We start from the raw sequence: 18,352 nt of genomic DNA on the forward strand, positions 1-18,352 counted from the left end.
CCAGGACCCCCCCCCCCCCCCCCCTTGTTGCAGCACCACATGGCAGTGGTGTTCTCCGTAAACACTTGTACTAACTTCCCCTCAACAGAGGGAAGAAATGCCTTCAATGCCACCTGAATCGCTGGTAGCTCCATCAAACGGATGTGGATCTCCGCAGGAGATCAGTGTCCCCTGACCTTCACCTCTCCCAGATGGCCACCCCATTTCAGAAGTGATGCATTTGTTACGAGTGAGATCTGGTTGTAGATGGGTCTGCCGTTGACCCTATGGCGTTTCGTCAACCACCACTGCAGATCTCTTGCAGTTCCTTCTGAGATCTGAAGCACGTCAGTGAAATTTCCTCAATGCTGTGCCCACTGGAACTTCAGGTCCGATTGCAGAGCCTGCATATACCACCTGGCATACTTTATCAACAGGATGTAGGAGGCCATGAGGCCCAACAGTCAGTCATTGTCACCGAACTCCGGGATAGAGGCTGAAAAATCGGAATCCTAACCTGAATATCCAAAATCGCTGTAGTTGGGGATAGGCCCGGAACTGCTCTGCATCCACAGCTCCGATGAAAGGGAGTGTCTGAGAAGGAGTCCGGTATGACTTTGGCACATTTATAGAGAACCCCAGTGCATGCAGGAGGTCTGCCATAGTGTGGAGGTGGAAGTTGACAGCCTGGGGCGAGGGCGCCTTCAACAGCCAGTCATCGAGGTAGGGGAAGACTGACACCCCTAACATGCGCAGATGAGCTGCGACCACTGCCATCACCTTGGTGAACACCTGAGGGGTGCTGGTAAGGACAAAGGGGAGCACGGTGAACTGAAAGTGCTCTCTGCCTACCTTGAACCGCACGCAACGTCTGTGGCCCTGCAGGATGGTGATGTGAAAATATTCATCCTGCAGGTCCAATGCTACCATCCAGTCTTCTTGGTCTAGGGCAGACAAGACCTGAGTTAGAGTGAGCATTTTGAATTTCTCCTTTTTTGTTTAAATTTGATTTATTGGTTTCATCAACAAACAGACAGTAGGATGCAATATTGCGGCCACAAGAAAAATTGACGAGCATTCTGGAGGGCCCCCTTCACATGGTGAAGCTTATACCCCGCAGAGTTAGGAAGGCCCGTCGTCGTACACTTGAGTATCTCTCCCATATTTGGTGGCTATAAGCAATAATCGGCCGTAAAGCCCAGTTAATAAAAAAACAGAAAAAACCAACCCCCCCCCCCCCAACCAGTGTGTCGAACCTTATGAGCGCAGGGTGTTACAATTACAGCAACTTCACTGTGTGTTCTCATTCTCCGTGGTGGTATAATTGGCATCTGTCAGGCGTAGTAAGCAGAGGTACCTAGGGCATGTGACTTCATTGAACTCTTGAGAGAGGTGTAAGCAGTGGTTGCCAAACCGTGCGGAATGTTGCCGCAGTCTGTGTGAGTGTGGCCTGTATACGCTCCATCCCTAGTGTGAACCAAAGTTTGTGCAGCCAGCCAGTGTGTGTGGGACGGGTGTTAGTCGCCCATAAGGATAGAATGTGTTGGGAAGCAGCCTGTATCGCCAGACCTATCTGGCGTCCCATTACGGATTTCAAAGGAAATGTGAGTGCATTCGGGAGACCTAGAATGGTGTAGGCCAAGAACCTTGGGATTTCAGTGTCTAATGAGTTATCTATATCGTTGAGTACTGCCGTCCAGTACGCCTTGATTTCTGTACATTCCCAAAGTAGGTGCGTCAGGGTGCCTCTTTCCCCACAACCCCTCCAGCAGGACGCGCTCCGGGATGGGTTGCCCCTATTAAGCCTTGCAGGTGTGAGGTACCAATATGTGGCTAACTTCACCGCCATCTCCCTACCCGCTGCATTCCGTGCTGTGTGATTGGCCCTGTAATAAATCGAGCGCCACTCCCGGAGGGTTAATGTTCTACCTAATTCCTCCTCCCAGCGTCTCTGCCCCGCAGTGTGGTGTGCCTCGTGAAGAGGAGTGAGCATCTTGTATAGATCTGTGATAAGGCCTTTGTCCGATTCCTTCATGACCAGCCATTTCTCAAACTCTGTCATTTGCCTACCAACAAGTGTGACATTCTCGGGTTGTGTGAGCCAGTGCCTAAGTTGGAAGTATTGAAAGAGCTGCGGCGAGGTGATGTCGTACCCCCGGGACAGCTCCGAGAATGGGAGAAAGCCCTTCAGATCGAAGAAATGTGCCGCTGATCTACAGCTGGAGCCTCGCCATTGTGGGAAAGATAGGGGGTCAGTGCCCGGTGGGAACTCGGGATTATCCAGCAGAGGAGTGAGCGGCGAAGGGAGAGTCCTACACACATTGTGCGCATAATGGGCGAATTCTGGAGGTAGCGTGGTCTATGAGGGCGGCGAAGGAATGGTATTTTCCACAGATTTGTTTGGGCCATGGCCCTGTCTTAGAGGAGCTAACTCTTCTCCGATAAGGCCTGGACCACTCCACTGAATATCGCAGCTGCGCTGCATGAAAATACTGTTGTAAATTGGGAATCCCCAGGCCCCCCGTCCATCTCCCGGTACACCAATTGTTTGTGTAGCCTCGGTCTCTTCCCCCCCATATAAAGTGCTGGATCGCTGCTTGCAGATTCGCAATGGTCCCAGTGGGTGGAGACACTGGGATAGTTTGAAAGACATATAGAATTTTGGGAAGTGCTGACATTTTCACCACCGCAATTCTCTCCAGCAGGGAGAGTGGCTGTTTCGCCCATCGCCCCAAGTCTGTTTGGATCTGCACTGTTATAGTAGCGTAATTTAGTGCTACTGTCCTGTCTGTAGATGGTGTAAGGGTAATGCCCAGGTATGGGAGTTGCGACTGTATTAACAGGCCCCCTCCGTACCCCAGTGTATCATGGTTAGTGCGTGCGTTTTCACCCCGCGGCAGGATCACCGATTTTCCTTTATTCATCCTAAAGCCCGATACTTTTCCGAAAGACTCAATCTCTTCCAGGAAGGCCGGCACTGAACTCTTAGGATCATCAAGAGCCGCCAGGATGTCATCAGCATACAAGCCTATAGGGTGTGGTTCACACCCAAAAGTTATACCTCATATGCCAGGGTGAACGCGCACCTTCTGTGCAAATGGCTCGACAAAGTGCGAACAGGAGATGGTAGCAGCTTGCCACCCAAGCTGGGAATCGTGCACCCACTCCGAAGTGTGTCAAAACCTTCCTTAAAAAACCCCGGTCGACTCGGACAAACGCCTTTTTGGCGTCAATGGCTAAGAGTACCGAATCTGATTGCTGGAAGTGGGTCTTATCGATCAGGTGAAGGAATCGCTTGGTATTGTCGCTACATTGTCTACCGTGGATGAAGCCCGATTGATCCGGCTCCACAATCCCGGGGAGACAAGGTGCAAGCCGCAGGGCCAGAACGCCTGTAAATAGCTTAACACCATCGCTGCTAGTGATATTTTCCTCCTGTGCTGGAATTTTCAAAAGTCCATTGTATATGACGAGCTGGGCTCGTCATCAGCCTGGCAGGAGGCTACTTCATGACGAGCCCAGCTCGTCATGAGCCTGGAAGGGGTTAAGATCGAGGTTAAGCAGAGAGATGGGTCGGAAAGCCGAGCACCGAGTAGCGTCCTTGCATGGCTTAGGCAGCACTATGACATCAGCTTCTAACATGTCAGGCTGGATGGAGCCGGGACTCTGAAATGAATTAAAGCCTTGTAAGCACCGGGGCAATCAGCGGACAGAAAGTTTTATAAAAACCAGCAGAGAAGCCATCCGGACCTGGCGATTTTTGGGGGTTTGAGACGGGAAATGGCACTAATCACTTCGCCGGTTTGAATTGGTGCATCTAGCGCGTTCGCTGAGTTCAGCGCCTTCGTAGCGACGCCCCGCAGGTATGAGTCAGCATCCGCTTCTGATATGGTGTCTGCCTTGTATCTGCGCCTCGTCCCGTATTTCGTCCCCCTTCTCATTGCACAAGACTAGAATTTTTGAGCGTTGCACCTTGGCCCACAACGCGCTCGCTAGAAGGCGTCCAGTTTTGTTCCCCCCTACATAATAGGTATGGCGCAGGCGGATAGCTGCGTATTCAGCCCGATCTGTATCCAGACTAATTGAGCCCTGGCAGATTTTAGTTGTTTTCAGACTCTCGGGCCCCCGTACGGCTATGTACCCGTTCCAGTTCAATGACCTTAGCTGTGAGGACTTCTCGCTTTGCTGTACGATCTTTGGACTCCGCCGCCGTCACAGCAATGAGTTCACCCCTCACCACTTCTTTCAGCGCCCCCCACACCGCCGTCATAAATGTGTCAGGGCGGTCCTTAACTGTCAAGTTATCAGTGATGCACTTACGGATCTGTTGGACTACGTCCGCACGTTGCAGGAGGGTTTCCCTCAGCCGCCATCTACCAGGGGGGTTTCCAACTCTGGGGACTCTGATCGTGATCTCAACAGCATCGTGATCGGAGATGGCCGCCGGGGTGATACCCACATCTACCACCCGGGCTTCCAGCTCAGAATATCCTATGAAGTGGTTCAATCTGGCGTAGGTGTGGTGTATGTGAGAATAGAAAATGTATTGTGATGTTCTCGGGTGTTTAGCCCTCCACAGGTCCTCTAGGCCTCTTTGCTGTACCCATTCCCTACCTGCCCCCAAGATAGCACCGATGCTGCCATAGCGATGGCCCGACCTATCCCTGTCTTTGTCCATCACTAAGTTGAGGTCCCCACCAGGAGTAGAAGAGGATCAGAGGATCGCAATGCTTCAGAAAAGGCATTTTGTAGGAAAGGCTCATGTCCCGTGTTTGGGTCATATATGGACCCCACTGTCAACTGCATGTTACCCACCGTGAAGCCTGCCTTTAATCTCCGCCACTTTATCTCTGAGCTAATCATGGAAGTGCCTAGCAACTAAAAGCGCGACTGCCGCCTTTTTATCAGGTGTGGAAGAAAAGAATTGTTCAGGGATATCTCGGGACCTCATCATGTACCAGTCTTTGGAAAGTAGGTGGGTTTCCTGAAGCAGGCATATAGCGGCACCATAATTTTCTAGATATTATAGTACTGCTTTCCGTTTAATGGGGTTGTTAAGGCCTTTCACATTTAATGTTAAAAATTTTAATGTAACTTCAGCGATCACGATGTCGGTGTAGTGTGTGCTTGAGTCACCTCCTGTTGCGCCACATGAGTAAGCTCTACCTCTGTCGACACACTGGTTCCCACCCCACTCCCAGCAACCCCAGAACCCCCAACCCAACACCCAACCCTCCCTAACCCCAACTGCCCCGCCCTCCCCGGATCCGCCACCCTCCAGCCAACTGTTTATCCCCCCTCCCAGTACCCCACCCCCCAGCCCCACCCCAACACCCTCCTCCCCCTCTCGAAACCAAACAGAAAACTCCCAATTTCGGTTCATAGTCCCAGGCCAGTTAGCACTCAGTTCAGGCCTGTGGTGACGTTATGTGAAGGAACGTGTGGTGGAGACAACCCAGTCGGCTCCACGTCCGCCCCCCCCCCCCCATCGGACCTGCATGGTCCGAATGCTAAGCAAGCCCCCCCCCCCCCCTATCGAGGTCAATTCAGTGTGGCTGTGTCTCTGGACACCTCTTGAATGGCTGAGGCCTGCTCCTGTGCCACCATGGCAGGGTCCAGCTTCAGGTGGGTCTTGGGCGAACGTTTGTGGCCCACCCTCTGCCACCCATCCTGCGAAGGCCGCAGTGACTTCTCTTGGGAGGGTCGTAGGGAGGACTCTTGTGTAAGGGACTCCTCGCTGTGCTCAATGCCCAGCAGGGCACATGTGTTGTGCAGGGATCTAAGCTGGTGCAGGGTCCCCTTCCACTTAAAGATCAACCTGAAGGGGTGGCCCCATGAGTAAGGGATCCCTTTGTCGCGCAGGAACGTTGTGGCCACTTTAAAGGCTTTCCTCTTGTGCAATGTGATGGCCGAAAGGTCTTCATATAGAGCCACCTGGTGCCCCTTGTACTGGAGAGGTTGTTTCTGGCGTGCCTCTCATAGAATCCTCTTTTTTAAGGGAAAGTCAGACAGGAAGGCCAGGATGTCAGGCGGGGGCAAGCACTCGTCATGCCAGACCGACTCTGTGCGCCCTGTCTATGCGAATTACAAAGTCATCTGTTTCCCCCAGGATCTCTCGGAACAGCTCTTGAAGGAATCTCGTGACACTCTCCCCCTCTGCTTTGGCTGGAACGACTCGGACCCTAATGTTAATTCCCTCTGGACCGGTTTTCAAGGTCCTCTGTGTGCGCTTGAAGATCAACTTGCTGCTCTCGGAGGCGGATGACTTCTTGCTGGAGTTGTTCCACCTGCTCACTCCTGGTCTGCTCCGCCTCCTCAACAACCCGCTCACCCAGTCCATCCTATTCCTGGCGAAGCTCATGGTGCTCCCCGGCCATTTCCTGCTTTAGCGCCTGAAAGTCCTCGCGCAGGGAATTGGATAGAGACTCCAGAAACGACTTGGTTATAGGCACCTCTCCATCCCCCTGATCTGTGGTCTGCTTCACTGCCGTCGGAGATGGGAGCCCTTTATCTCCCTTGGGGGTGCCTTTGAGAAGAATGTCTGTGATGGTGCACCCGCCTCTTCGCCCAGCGGTGGCCATTTTGTGCCGCCAACACCGGCTGTGTAGGAGTTCAAGAACCGGCCCACGCAGAGGCAATGGACACCGGCACGCGTCTGAGCTGCCAGCCAGAGGATCCCAGTTTCGTTTGGTCAGTAAGGGCTGAACTTTCAGTCTTGCGGCGCTTACATTGTGCCCTTATGTGTACCTCTAATACAGCTCCCAACACCTATTGCTTAGTCCTGGAAGAGGGGGTCACTCTGGTGTGGGGAGCCTAGAGAGGACTGGCGATGGTTTGGCTCAGTCAGATTTCACAGGCCTGGACGGGTGTATCCCACAGTGGGCTCCCCCTTGAGTCTCTAGAGTCCCGGACAGAACACTGCGGGCACAAGGGCGGCAGCCACCATTCCCTCCACTCCTCACCTTTCTTTTGTGTGCAGGCTCTCCCCGGACCAGGAAGGCAATTGGCGTGCTCGCCCCTCAGGCCTCAACGTCCCGGTTTCGATTTTGCGATTTTGCGCCGCCTCGGCGGGACCCGCTTGCAACGCTGGGCCCCACAACCCCACGTCGTCCTGGCCTCCTCAATCCCGGCAGGTTGGCCCCCCTACGCCACCTCTTCAGTCCGGGAGGTAGTCCACAGCAGAGGTCCCGAGCTGCGCACTCGGCAGACCCAGCAGGGCCGCCGGCCACTGTTCGGCAGCAGGCCCAAAAGCACGGACCTCAATTTTCGCGCCACCCGCAGTCATGAGCCTCCGTGTCCGGTGGCGATCCTCGTAGTCGAACGGTGTGACACCCCAGCGCGGCAGAGCCTCCACGCTCCACTGGCCCCGGAGTCGACCACAGGCAAGCGTCTTTCTAGCAAGGTTGGTTCTCTCCGGCCCAGGAAGGTAAACGGTGTGCGTGCCACCCAGGCCCCGCGGCACCGGTCTCAGTTTTTGCGCCTCGGGGGGTCTCCCTAGCAGCGCCAAGCCTCTCGCTCCTACATCGTCCCGGTCGCCTCAGACCCTGTAAGCTGGCCTCCTCCTTACTCCATACCTGCAGTCCGGGGGGCGGTCTGCAGCACATGCCCCGTGCTTCACACTCCGCGGGCCCAGCTGGGCCGGCGGCCACAGTCCGGCGACAGGCCCAAAAGCCCAGATCGATTCTCGCGCCACCCGTGGTCGGGAATTTGTGGCCCCTGGCAGTCCCCACTGTCGATCGCCGTGATGCCCAAAAGCAGCACCGCCACCACGCTCCACTGGCCCCTGGAAGCTGTTGTGGGCAGGTGACTTCTGACTTTCTGCTCACTGGCGGCGAAGAAGCATCGCATCCCGTTCTGCTTGCTCGGCCGCCATGATGCGACGATGTCGTCCTAAGCTCTGCGCCGTAGTGTAAAGGCTGTACGACTCGCTCGCCGCCTCTAGATCAGCCACCTGCTGTATCGGGATTCTCGGCCTCTGACCCCGCAAGAAAGAGGGCTCAGGTGCTATGAAAATGCCACGATGGGGGACCTGGAGCGGGGAGCCTCACGATCTTGCCACCTCTCAGGTTAGCATCTTGGCCACGCCCCAAATTTCTCCTTGAGGAAGAGATTGACGGTCCGAAAATCTAAAATTTGCCACAACCCTTTGTTCTTCTTCGGAAACAGAAAGTATCGGGAATAACAGCCACTTCCTACTTCTGAAACCAGGACCCTTTCTATCGCCCCCTGGGCCAAGACCGCTGTAACTTCCTCCTGAAGCAGTTTTAAATGATCCTCCGTCAGCTGTTCCTAATTTGGCAGAAAGGAAGGAGGAAAAGAAGGAAAGGCAGAGGACAGCCCTCCTGAATGATATGCAAGATCCAGTTGGCGGATGCTATTGACCTCCAGTGGGGTAGATGATGAATTCTCCCACCAACTGGAGTGGTGTGGTGTGGTACTGCAGAGTCAGACTAGGAGTGCTTGGAGGCTTCAGGTGCCAAGGGCAAGGTGGCCGACTACTTCTGGCTTCCATTCCTGGGCTGGAATGAACAGCGTCCACATGGCTTGGGAAGTCTGCGCAGGATGGTGGCTGGGATAGGGCTGGCGCAACTGGAACCCCCTTCATTTGCCACAAAAGGGGTGAAAGGAAGACTGGCCACGTGGAGCAGAATAGAGGCCCAAGGATCTGGCCGTAGCTCGAGAGTCCCTATCAGGCGGGGCGGAAGGTAACATGCATTGGGACGTAGAGGCCTGCACCACCAAACTTTCTGGGGTGGAGGGGTTGGTGGGGCCGGAGAGAGGGATTTGCCTGAGGAACTTTGGGTCACTCTGAGCTGGGCGATAGTGGCATGCAATTGTACTATTCATAGGAGGCCCTGTGCTAGGCTTGGGCCACATGCCTAGAAGGTGCTTTGTTAAAGGGCAAAAGGGGTTCTGAGGTGGAACCCCCAGGTTAAGCACTTCAGTCAGGAGATTAGCCCTAGTCCAAGGACCTCAGCTGCCCTCTTGACCACCATGGCATAAGATGCCCCGTCCTCCATAGCCACAGATGGCGGAGAGAGCATGTCAGTATCTGGAGAAGTATCCAGTCCACTGGCCTTTCCAAGTTCCCCATACCAGTCCAATTGCTCCACAGAGTCATCCTGGATCCCTCCAAATCCTCTCCCGGGCCTAACACATTCTCAAAGTGCTAAAGCGACAACATAGGTGATGTTAGTCAATTTTATATAGACTCGAATCACCCTGGAGCATCTTGGCGTTTACTCAGAAAACTCACAAGGAAGAAACATTGGGAGGGAGGGGGCCTTAGTACAGGAATGCTTTTAGAGGTTTCCTGAAAATTTGGTAAGATGGAATCTCTCGTAGTGACTTTGGCAGGCTATTCCAGTATTTCGGGCCAGGTAAGAAAAAGCCTTGCCCCCTGACCTATTGAGCCTGATATGAGGTAGGTGAAGTAGCTGCTGCGAGCAGGATCTCAGCGGGCGACTCGGAATGTGGTTTACTACTTTGTTTTGTAGATACTTTGGTCCCTGACCCTGAAGCGCAATGAATGTCAGGCAGCAAACCTTGAAAAAGGATCTTTGTCTAATAGGTAGCCAATGTAGGAGTCTCAGCAAAGGTAACTAGGGGGAGCCCGACAGCATATTCAGGATCATCCTGGCCGCTGTGTTTTGGATTACCTGCAGTTTATTTAGAAATGCTACTCCCCACCTCTGCTAGTAGGGCATTCCCATAATCCAAACGGCTCATTTCCATAGCTTGGGTCAGCGTTCTGCGGTGCTCCGTAGGAATAAAAGAAAACATTTTTCGCAACAGTCTTAGCCTATAGTAACAAGCCCCTGAGATGGAGGCTACGTGGTCCAGCATTGAGAGAGATTGATTTATCTTGATGCCAAGATTATTAACACACTGTTTAGGCTCTGGGGGGAGCCCAACTGTGTAGGCCACCAGTCGCTGGACCAGGCTTCGGCTTTGGCCGGGTAAGACGGAAGCATGACTTCCGTCTTACCCGGATTCAACTGGAGACAGTTGTTAGTCATCCAGTTTGATATTTCAAGGATTCCTGTGGTAAAGCAGAGTCTATCTGCTTCAATATTTGGGCCGATGTTGAACAGTAATTGGGTGTCGTCAGCGTACGATATAGTTTCGAACCCCAGGGCTTCCACTACCTTTGCCAAAAGTGCCATATAGATGCTAAAAAGGGTAGGGCTAAGGCAGGAGCCCTGGGGAACGCCTTTATCCAATGGTATTTTCTCAGACTGATAGGGGCCCAGGACGACAGTTTGGAATCTGCCCATCAGGAAGTTCTGTAACCATTTAAGAGCCGCCCCCTGGATACCAAAAGAGGTTAACCTCTCCGCAAGCCTAGCATGCAAGATGGTATCAAAGGCTGCGGAGAGGTCGAGAAGTATCAAAATCGCGGAACCTCCGGCATCCACAGTCATCTTCAAAGAGTCTGTTACCGCCAACAGAGCCGTTTCAGTACTAAAGCCCCGGTGGAAACAAGATTGCGAGGGATCCAAGATCGCATTCGATTCAAGGTAGCTATTCAGCTGCCGGTTGATAATGCTTTCAAGCATTTTGCCCAGAAGAGGGAGCAAGGAAATAGGACGGTAATTGCCCAGATCTTGTGGATTAGCCAAGGGCTTTTTTAAGATAGGACGGACAAAGGCTTCTTTTCCAGGCAGCCGGGATTACGCCTTCTTGAATCGAAAGTTTGAAGATATTCTGGATAGCGGGAGCTAGAATATGGGACAGGAGTGACATGATTTTTGGGGGGCAGGAGTCTGCAGGAGAGCCTGATTTAGCCTTCGCCAAGGCTTTTTAAGTCCCTACTAATGATAAAGGCATAAAGTGTTCTAGGGAACAGTCGGTCCGTATAGTAGTGCTGGCTGAACTGAAGACAGTGGATAGATTTTCGAGGTCAGGTGGTAGAAAGTTGGAATAGATTTTAGTATTTTTTTCCTGAAAAAAACTGGCCAATAAGTCACATAGCTCTTGAGACTATAGGTGACTGCTTACATGCGACAGGGGACACACAATCTTTGACAATTTCAAATAGCGCCTTTGAAGAGTTACTTGAACTCTCAATTTGGTTCACAATACACAAGGATCTCGCTGCTTTTAAATTTCGATGGCAGACAGCTTTTCAAATCTGCACTGGCAGTTTCGACTGAGGGGATTTACTTCTTCGCCAGTGTCTCTCCAATTTTTTGCAGGAAGATTTTTCCTGCCTTAATTCAGCGGAGTACCATTGGGCTGAGCGTCGATTTAGGGTTAGACTGGGCTTCTTCCTTATTGGGATAATTACGTCCAGAGCTTTCACCAGCCCGTCCCTAAATGCCATCAGTGAGCTGGATACATCCAACTCCTCTGTAGACGGAGCTACCCGGAACGCTTGCTCAAATGCCAGAGGGGTTACCTTATTCCATGCCTGCTGCGCCGTATGACATTTCTGGCTGGCCAAGCAGCCGGTGGCTGTGTACTAGTTGCCATCATAAACTTGATCATAGAATGGTCCGTCCAAGTGAGAGGCCAAGGCGAATCATACCTGAGAGAATCAATGTTCGTGAATATTAAATCAAGTGTATGACCCCCGTTATGAGTGGGACCCTGAACTCTTTGAGAGAGCCCCAACTACTCCAAATCAGTGAGGAGTTTGTTCACCTCAGGTGATGAGAGCAGTTCCCCATGGAAATTAAAATCCCCTAACATGAACTTGCTGGCGGCCAGTGCGTGGATAGCGAACAGATCTACTAATATATATGAAAAGTCTGCTTTAGGACCCAGAGGCCGGTAGACTAGAGCTCCTGTCCAGCTTTCTGATGGTGAAAAAGTTACTTTGAAAATGCCTATTTCCATAGTTTCACCTATAAGTGAGTTTATCCAGGAGATACTAAGCTGTTTTTTAAAGGCAATGGCTATTCCTCCACCAGTTTTACCCCCCTCTATCAAGGTGGATAAATTTGTAGTTGTCTGGAATGGCTATATTTATAATAGGGTGGTTGGTGGGGCTCAACCAGGTTTCAGTCGGGCAACAGATATCGGGGGAATGTGAATTAATCAGATCCCATATTTCAAAAGGGTGTTTAGCTAGGGAGCGTACATTACATAGGATATAGGCTAGTCCCTCCGAAGGAGAGATCCTGAAAGGTCGCGTCAGCGATACATGGCTTATAAGTTGGTTTCCCTGGAAGGTGCAGCATCTACAGGCTACAGGGCCTTCCAATTGCTTCGGCAACTTATTGCAGCAATTTAAAGTGGAGCCGTAGATGTCAGAAGCTGTTTTCTGAATATTATGGAGCTTAATTGGGGAGTAGGTTAATATGTTAGAGGGGTTTGACTCTGGCTGAAATCGGGCAGAGGCCATGGCCTCTGGGCTCGTCGTGGCTTGGACGGGCGCAGACAGGCTTACCTTTGGTGCACCTTCGGCGCGCAAATGGCGCGCCGCTGCCCGCGTCTGCTGCGCGGAAGCATGTCAGTCTTCCTTTATGCTCACGCAGAGCGCGTCCGAGCACTAGACCGCCACCCCCAATGAACCCCCTGCGAGGTGGCCGTGGAGTGTACCGGCAGCCTCTTTGATCGGGTGGAGACTCCCCACCTAATCAGCGAAGCGAGGGAAAAGGGTTTCTGCAGTCGCGCTCTGTAAGTTTATTAAAAAGCAAACACAATGCCAAATTTTAACAATAAAAAGCTAAGCGTAGCAAGGTCCTAACTCCCGGCTTCCGCCTCAGGAGTAAACTGTCAATCGCTGCAGAAATGAGCGTCGAGTGAAGTTGTTCCATCGAGTGACGTCCGGAGAAGGACATGACTGGGGCACCGGAGACACCGAAGACACCCACTTCGGGTTCGACATCAGGGGAGGTCGCAGTGGCACGACCGGCACCAACCCAGATCTGCGATAGGGTCTTTGAGGCCCCAGCCTGACGCCTGGGAAATTCAAAGGTAAATAATCTGAAGCTAGAAGTCTATCAGATAGTTTAAGGCTTGGCAAGTAATTTTGAATGCCAAGTCAAGATGGCAGTAAACTGAGCATGCAAGCCCTGCAGTGGAAAGCCTGAGAAAAGTTTGAAAGGCTACGTCAGTGAGTGTCACAAGCAGTGCTGCAGGCCCACAACTAGAATTTAATTTATAGGCCCTGGGTATATGGCATACCACTTTGCAAGGGACTTACAAGTAAATTAAATTTGCCAAGCAGGTGAAAAACAATCATATGTTTTAGGGGAAGTGTACATGAACCTTAGCACCTTTGTTTCTTTCTAGAATAAAGCATTGCTATATTGTCTTTATGAGCACACGTTGAGGAGTGATTATTTGTAAGAAGACTTTCAGTGAGACTGATTGCTTTGCGTTCCAAGACACTGATGTGAAATCTTTGATCCTGAGGAGACCATAGACCAATTGAGCAAGCATCTGTGCCCCCAGCCTTTCAGTCTTCCAGCCTTTCAGTGACGCCTCAAATCGACAGATATTGTGGGTTTATCAAATAAAGATCTTGGCCGGTGTACATGATGATCACCTATTTTTACTTGATTGACTCTGGGGGAATTTTGAGGCAAATTACATCTTACCTACTCAGCGAGGGAGTAGCAATTAATTTACTTTGGTGAACATATAGTTTTCCAACAGTGAACTAATGCACTTTATTGTATACTTTACTGTTGGCTTTTTTGTTCATACTGGTAAATGTTCATACATCTTTTAGTCATGTCTGCATCAGTTCAGTATCAGAGCTTATTGAGCATCTTTGAGTTTTTGAAAATCTTGAACTGGGAAAAGATGTTTGTTATTTACTGAAGATCAACGGAAGTTCTTTAGATTTCATTTCAAGACCGGAGACTACCGTAAGGCATTACTTCCTTTAATACCACTCCTGCAGCACCTAAAAAAAAAACCTAACAAAATAGACCTAGAACTAGAATCATGCAGTCCATAAATATCCCCTTCACTGTACATTCCTCCGCTAACTGCTTATATGTATTTTGCCCTAAATGTATTGTAATATCATAATTGTAATGGTTTTTAGTAACTGATCAGTACATGTTAGTAACTGATCATTAACTGTAGCTTTGAATGTGTAGATGGAAAAAGGCATCCTCTAGGTCTTCGGAGGGTAAATGATATAAACAGGTGACTCACTGTAGAATATCCACCAAAGCCATTGTTTGTTTCTTGATGTGCCCTCAGATTAGTTCTAGTGGATAAGAACAAGTCTTGAATAGAAGCCCCGATTTTTTGAGCCTTTGAAACCAGTTCTACAGCTGTCCTTTGCAGTACTTTGGACACTTCTAGCCGTAAGACTTGTAGATGTAAATGAAGTTCTTTGTTCGATGGTATTGGCAGCAGTTTGTCGAAATTCTACAGTGTGACCATACTTTATTAATACCAAGCCCTAGCTGTCAGATATTTTTACCCATGCTTGGAAGCAAGCCCCAACTTTCCCTTCCACTGGCATGGGCTGCATGGTGTTAAGGTTGCCCGAGAAGTAGTGTTCCTCCTGATTGTCTTATAATATTGTGAGGTGGATTTATGTTGTGGATAAGTACGAAAAGTACGGTATAATACTACTTGGTAGAAATTGCTCTGAGAAGGAGATCTTCATTTGTAGTAAGATAAATCTGGTCTCCTATGCAAGATAGCCAGAGGCCTGGACATGTCTGCATCAATCTTTATAGTTTGAAGAGTGTTATCTGCATACACTTTCCATTAAAGAGCACATCTAGGGCTCTGGACTGCACCTCAGGTCTGAAGGAAGTGCATTTCAGCCACTCACTTCTTCAAAGTCACTGCTCTGGTTACCATCTGGTGAACACCCTCATTTGATGTACCTAGACTGCATCGATAACAGCGGAAGACACATCTTTCTCTTCCTTGATGAAGGCTTTCACTTGCTTGGGGTATTACTCTGGCAACATTTCCATAAAAGGGGTGAAATCATGCCACGGTTGTCGCTCTTGCCTCAATAGTATGGTAGTGGCATTCATTCATGAAGCTGCCAAGATGAGGATTCTCTTGCGTATTGTACTCAAGTCTTTGCCATCGAGGTCTGTAGGGAACAAGCATGGAGCAGACTTGATTGCGGGATCTGGTTTGCCACGCTGCTGATAGGACAGTCCGTTTTGATTTAGTTAAGTAAACAGGAAGGTGAAATGTCTGGTGCACTATACTTTTTCTTGAGACAAGTGCTACATCTAGCACTGGATTTCTCATACATGTCAAGTTCTCCAACCATAGGAACTATAGTATGGGGATCTTCACTGATCTGCGGGATTGATTCAAATAAAAAAGAAATTAGGTCTTTTCCATAGTGCCCATTTGTAGGTTACATTTTGAAGAGGCTGAAACCGACAGTGAAAATGATTGGTGTTGCCTGGTGAGGAGTCAAGGTGAGGGTTCCAGAAAAGGATCCTCAATGGAAACAGAATCTTATTCTTGGTGATCACTGCCCCGAATATTTTCCCTTTGGTGACTGGAATCAACATTTGAACGGGAATCTTGTACCACCTCTGGTTGCAGAGCACAGATTGGTGATGGATGCACAGTCTCAGAGGGTAGTAAAACCAGGTAGCAGAGTAGACAAATTCGACAGTGGGGACCTTTTGGAGTGGCAATTATGCATTGATGATATCGGTGGTGGTACAATTGGATCAGGAAGTAGCATTCTTAAAACAAATCCTTGATAATTTTTTGCCTTATTGAATATAAAAGGTCTACTGGAGCATTGAAGTAGTGGAGACCATCTTCAGTGGATTTTCTTGTGTATTTTTGCATTGTTGACCCAAAAGGACCAGAAGTCTGAGCCTTCGAGGTAGACTTGGGGCTTTTCAGCAGGGGTCACCTGCAACACTGCAGGAAAAAGGACTTCAGTGCTCTAACTGGTTTGTCTTTCTTTGACTTGTGTGATAGAAGCAAAGCTAACTGAGAATGTGCCAGGCAATTCTGCATTTAAATTTGCGAGGACACTATTGTTCGGTCTTGGAACCAAATGTCCCACAAAACAGTCTGTGGGTACATGCCATAATTAGTGAAGACCAATAAAAAATTTAGTGTGGGGATCTTCATAGGCGTTCTTCCTTGCACTACATGAAGCACCTAGGCTGCACAAGGATCTTGAGGATTCAACCACAGAAAGAGAAAATGAAAGAAAAATATGAAGGGATCAACCTCACAGTCATTCGAAGAAAGGAGTAAAGACAGTTTACCTTCGCAGCTGCAGGTGTACTAATCCCAAACAAAGCAGTTGAAAGTTTGTGGAGAAAAAAAAAACAGCGCTCTGGAATTTCCCTATCGTCCTGAAGATATGCGGTTGAAAACATGACAGTTTGTGTATCTGAAGTGGCATGGAACTCTAAAGCACGTCCACCCGATTGGTTGGACTTTGGTTCATTAAATGAGGTGTATGGGCTGCCACCTGTGGTCTGTGAATGTTTGTCTGTTTTCAATTTCAGTTGATGTACTGAAATACTTCCAGGTTCCCAGCCTATTGTTGGGCAATAAGTCAAGCAACACAAACCTATGAAAGATCCAATGCTGAAAAATAATAATTTTGTGTGTGTGGTGAAAAATAATTTTGTGTGTGTGCGCGGGGGCGGGGGAAGAATGGAGGAATCGGTTCTAAACTTGTTAGGGATACAAAAAAATCCAATACGTAAAGCATCTTTGGACGGAACAGGAGAGAATTAATTTACTTAATATATGAATAATTAGTAAATGCATTTAAAAAACATTGTGAGGACAGACACTACATCTTGTCAAATATGTGCCAAATCCTGGAAAGTATATCATTCCTAGTAGTGAACCACACTGTTTAGTTTGAGGTTAGAAAAGAAAAAATACCAGCATATGTTCCCACAAGGTAAACTCTGGAAAAAAATCATAGTTTATTGCTCCAATTTTCATTTGTAGCAGCCCCTAAATGTCTTTAGGTTGTAGTCGAAAGATAAGAATGTCTTTATTTGTGCACATGTTTGCAAGAATGATAATACTGAGAATTGAAAAAATGAAACTATGAAATAAAGGCAACTTAATCTGAAATCTGCTACCTTTGGTACTGCAGGAAGGTGGCATGTGTCTTAAAATGCTCTCAACACTAGTGACTACCCCTGCTAGTATTGCAGGCCCCTCAACATCCGTTGATCGACGATGTTTGCCTCTGCATTTATTAATAAAGTAAAGAACATCCTGGATTCCCTCCCAACAAGCACACTATCCTTTCCAACCCTCCTTGAAGAACCAATAGCGACAGCCCAGCTGACCTTCGTTCTGTTTCTAAACATAGATGACATCAGGTCTATCCTACTTTCCATAAAATCTGGCACTCCAATGGTCCTAGCTCCACCTGATGTCCTATTAAAAGCAGGGGATACTATTTTACTGATTTTAAGGAAGATCCTAAATAGCTGGCTGGTCACTAGCATGGTTCCCCTTGTGTGGAAGCATGCTATACTTAAACCTTTGCTTAAGAAGACGCATGCATACCCTTTGGTAGTAGAGAATTACAGACCCATCTCTTGCTTCCAAAAACAAAGCAACATTTCACGGAAACACACCAATAAACACCTTTCTAATTTCCAGGTAAATTATTCCATTCTACTTAGACAGGATTCAGGCCAGAAAATAGCATGGAGATTGCATTGTTAGTGGATACTGAAGAGCTTCGGGCCATCTTGATCAAGGTGGAGCAGCGGCCATGATCATGCTAGACCTCAGTGCTGCTTTCAATACGGTTTCTCACTGTATTCAGGCCCAAACACTGGACAATACTGGTATTTCAGGTGCTGTGATAGAACCTTTTAGGTTCATGATGCTCCCTGCCTCTCACCCACTTATTCCACTGAATGTGGAGTTTCACAGGGCTCTCTGTTAAGCCTAACTCTTTAATGTCTATGTCCTCGCACTGGCAAGAATAGGATAGGCCTGTGGCTTGGATCTTGTATCATATGCTGATGATACTCAATTGATCAGTGCGCTTATCCCCGAATCCCAGCAGGCATCTAGGGACTTAAATATCTGTCTGAATGAAGCAACAAAATGGATGTCCAACAGCAGCTTCAAATTGAACGGCGAAAGACAGAGGTGCAACAGAGGTGTTGGAGAGACCCCTCCAACAAGTCCCTCCAACATGACCTGTTGGAGAGAACTTGCTTGGCCTCAATGCCTTGTATGAGCGACCAGTAACCTGTACTGCAGCAAAAAGCCTTGTTTTTTTTTTGGCTGGATAATAAGCTTAATATGGAAACCCAAGCCAAAAAACTCCCTGCCACGTGTTTCAGACTATTGTGAACACTCCGCAAAGTCATGCAGTGGCTACTACCCTCTACCAAAAGGGTGATTATACAGGGATTAACTCCCGGCTTGACTACGGCAACTCCTTATTCTTTGGAAGTCCTCAACA

At 49.1% G+C, this 18,352-nt stretch overlaps 1 protein-coding gene across 3 annotated transcripts in view; it reads right to left on the reverse strand.

Moving 5' to 3' along the window:
* OTUD5 (OTU deubiquitinase 5) overlaps positions 1 to 18,352 on the reverse strand; it is a 456,714-nt gene that overhangs the window by 62,770 nt on the left and 375,592 nt on the right. The window lies entirely within an intron of this gene.

Source organism: Lissotriton vulgaris, chromosome 10 (assembly GCF_964263255.1).
Source record: "Lissotriton vulgaris chromosome 10, aLisVul1.2, whole genome shotgun sequence".
Classification (NCBI taxonomy): domain Eukaryota; kingdom Metazoa; phylum Chordata; class Amphibia; order Caudata; family Salamandridae; genus Lissotriton; species Lissotriton vulgaris.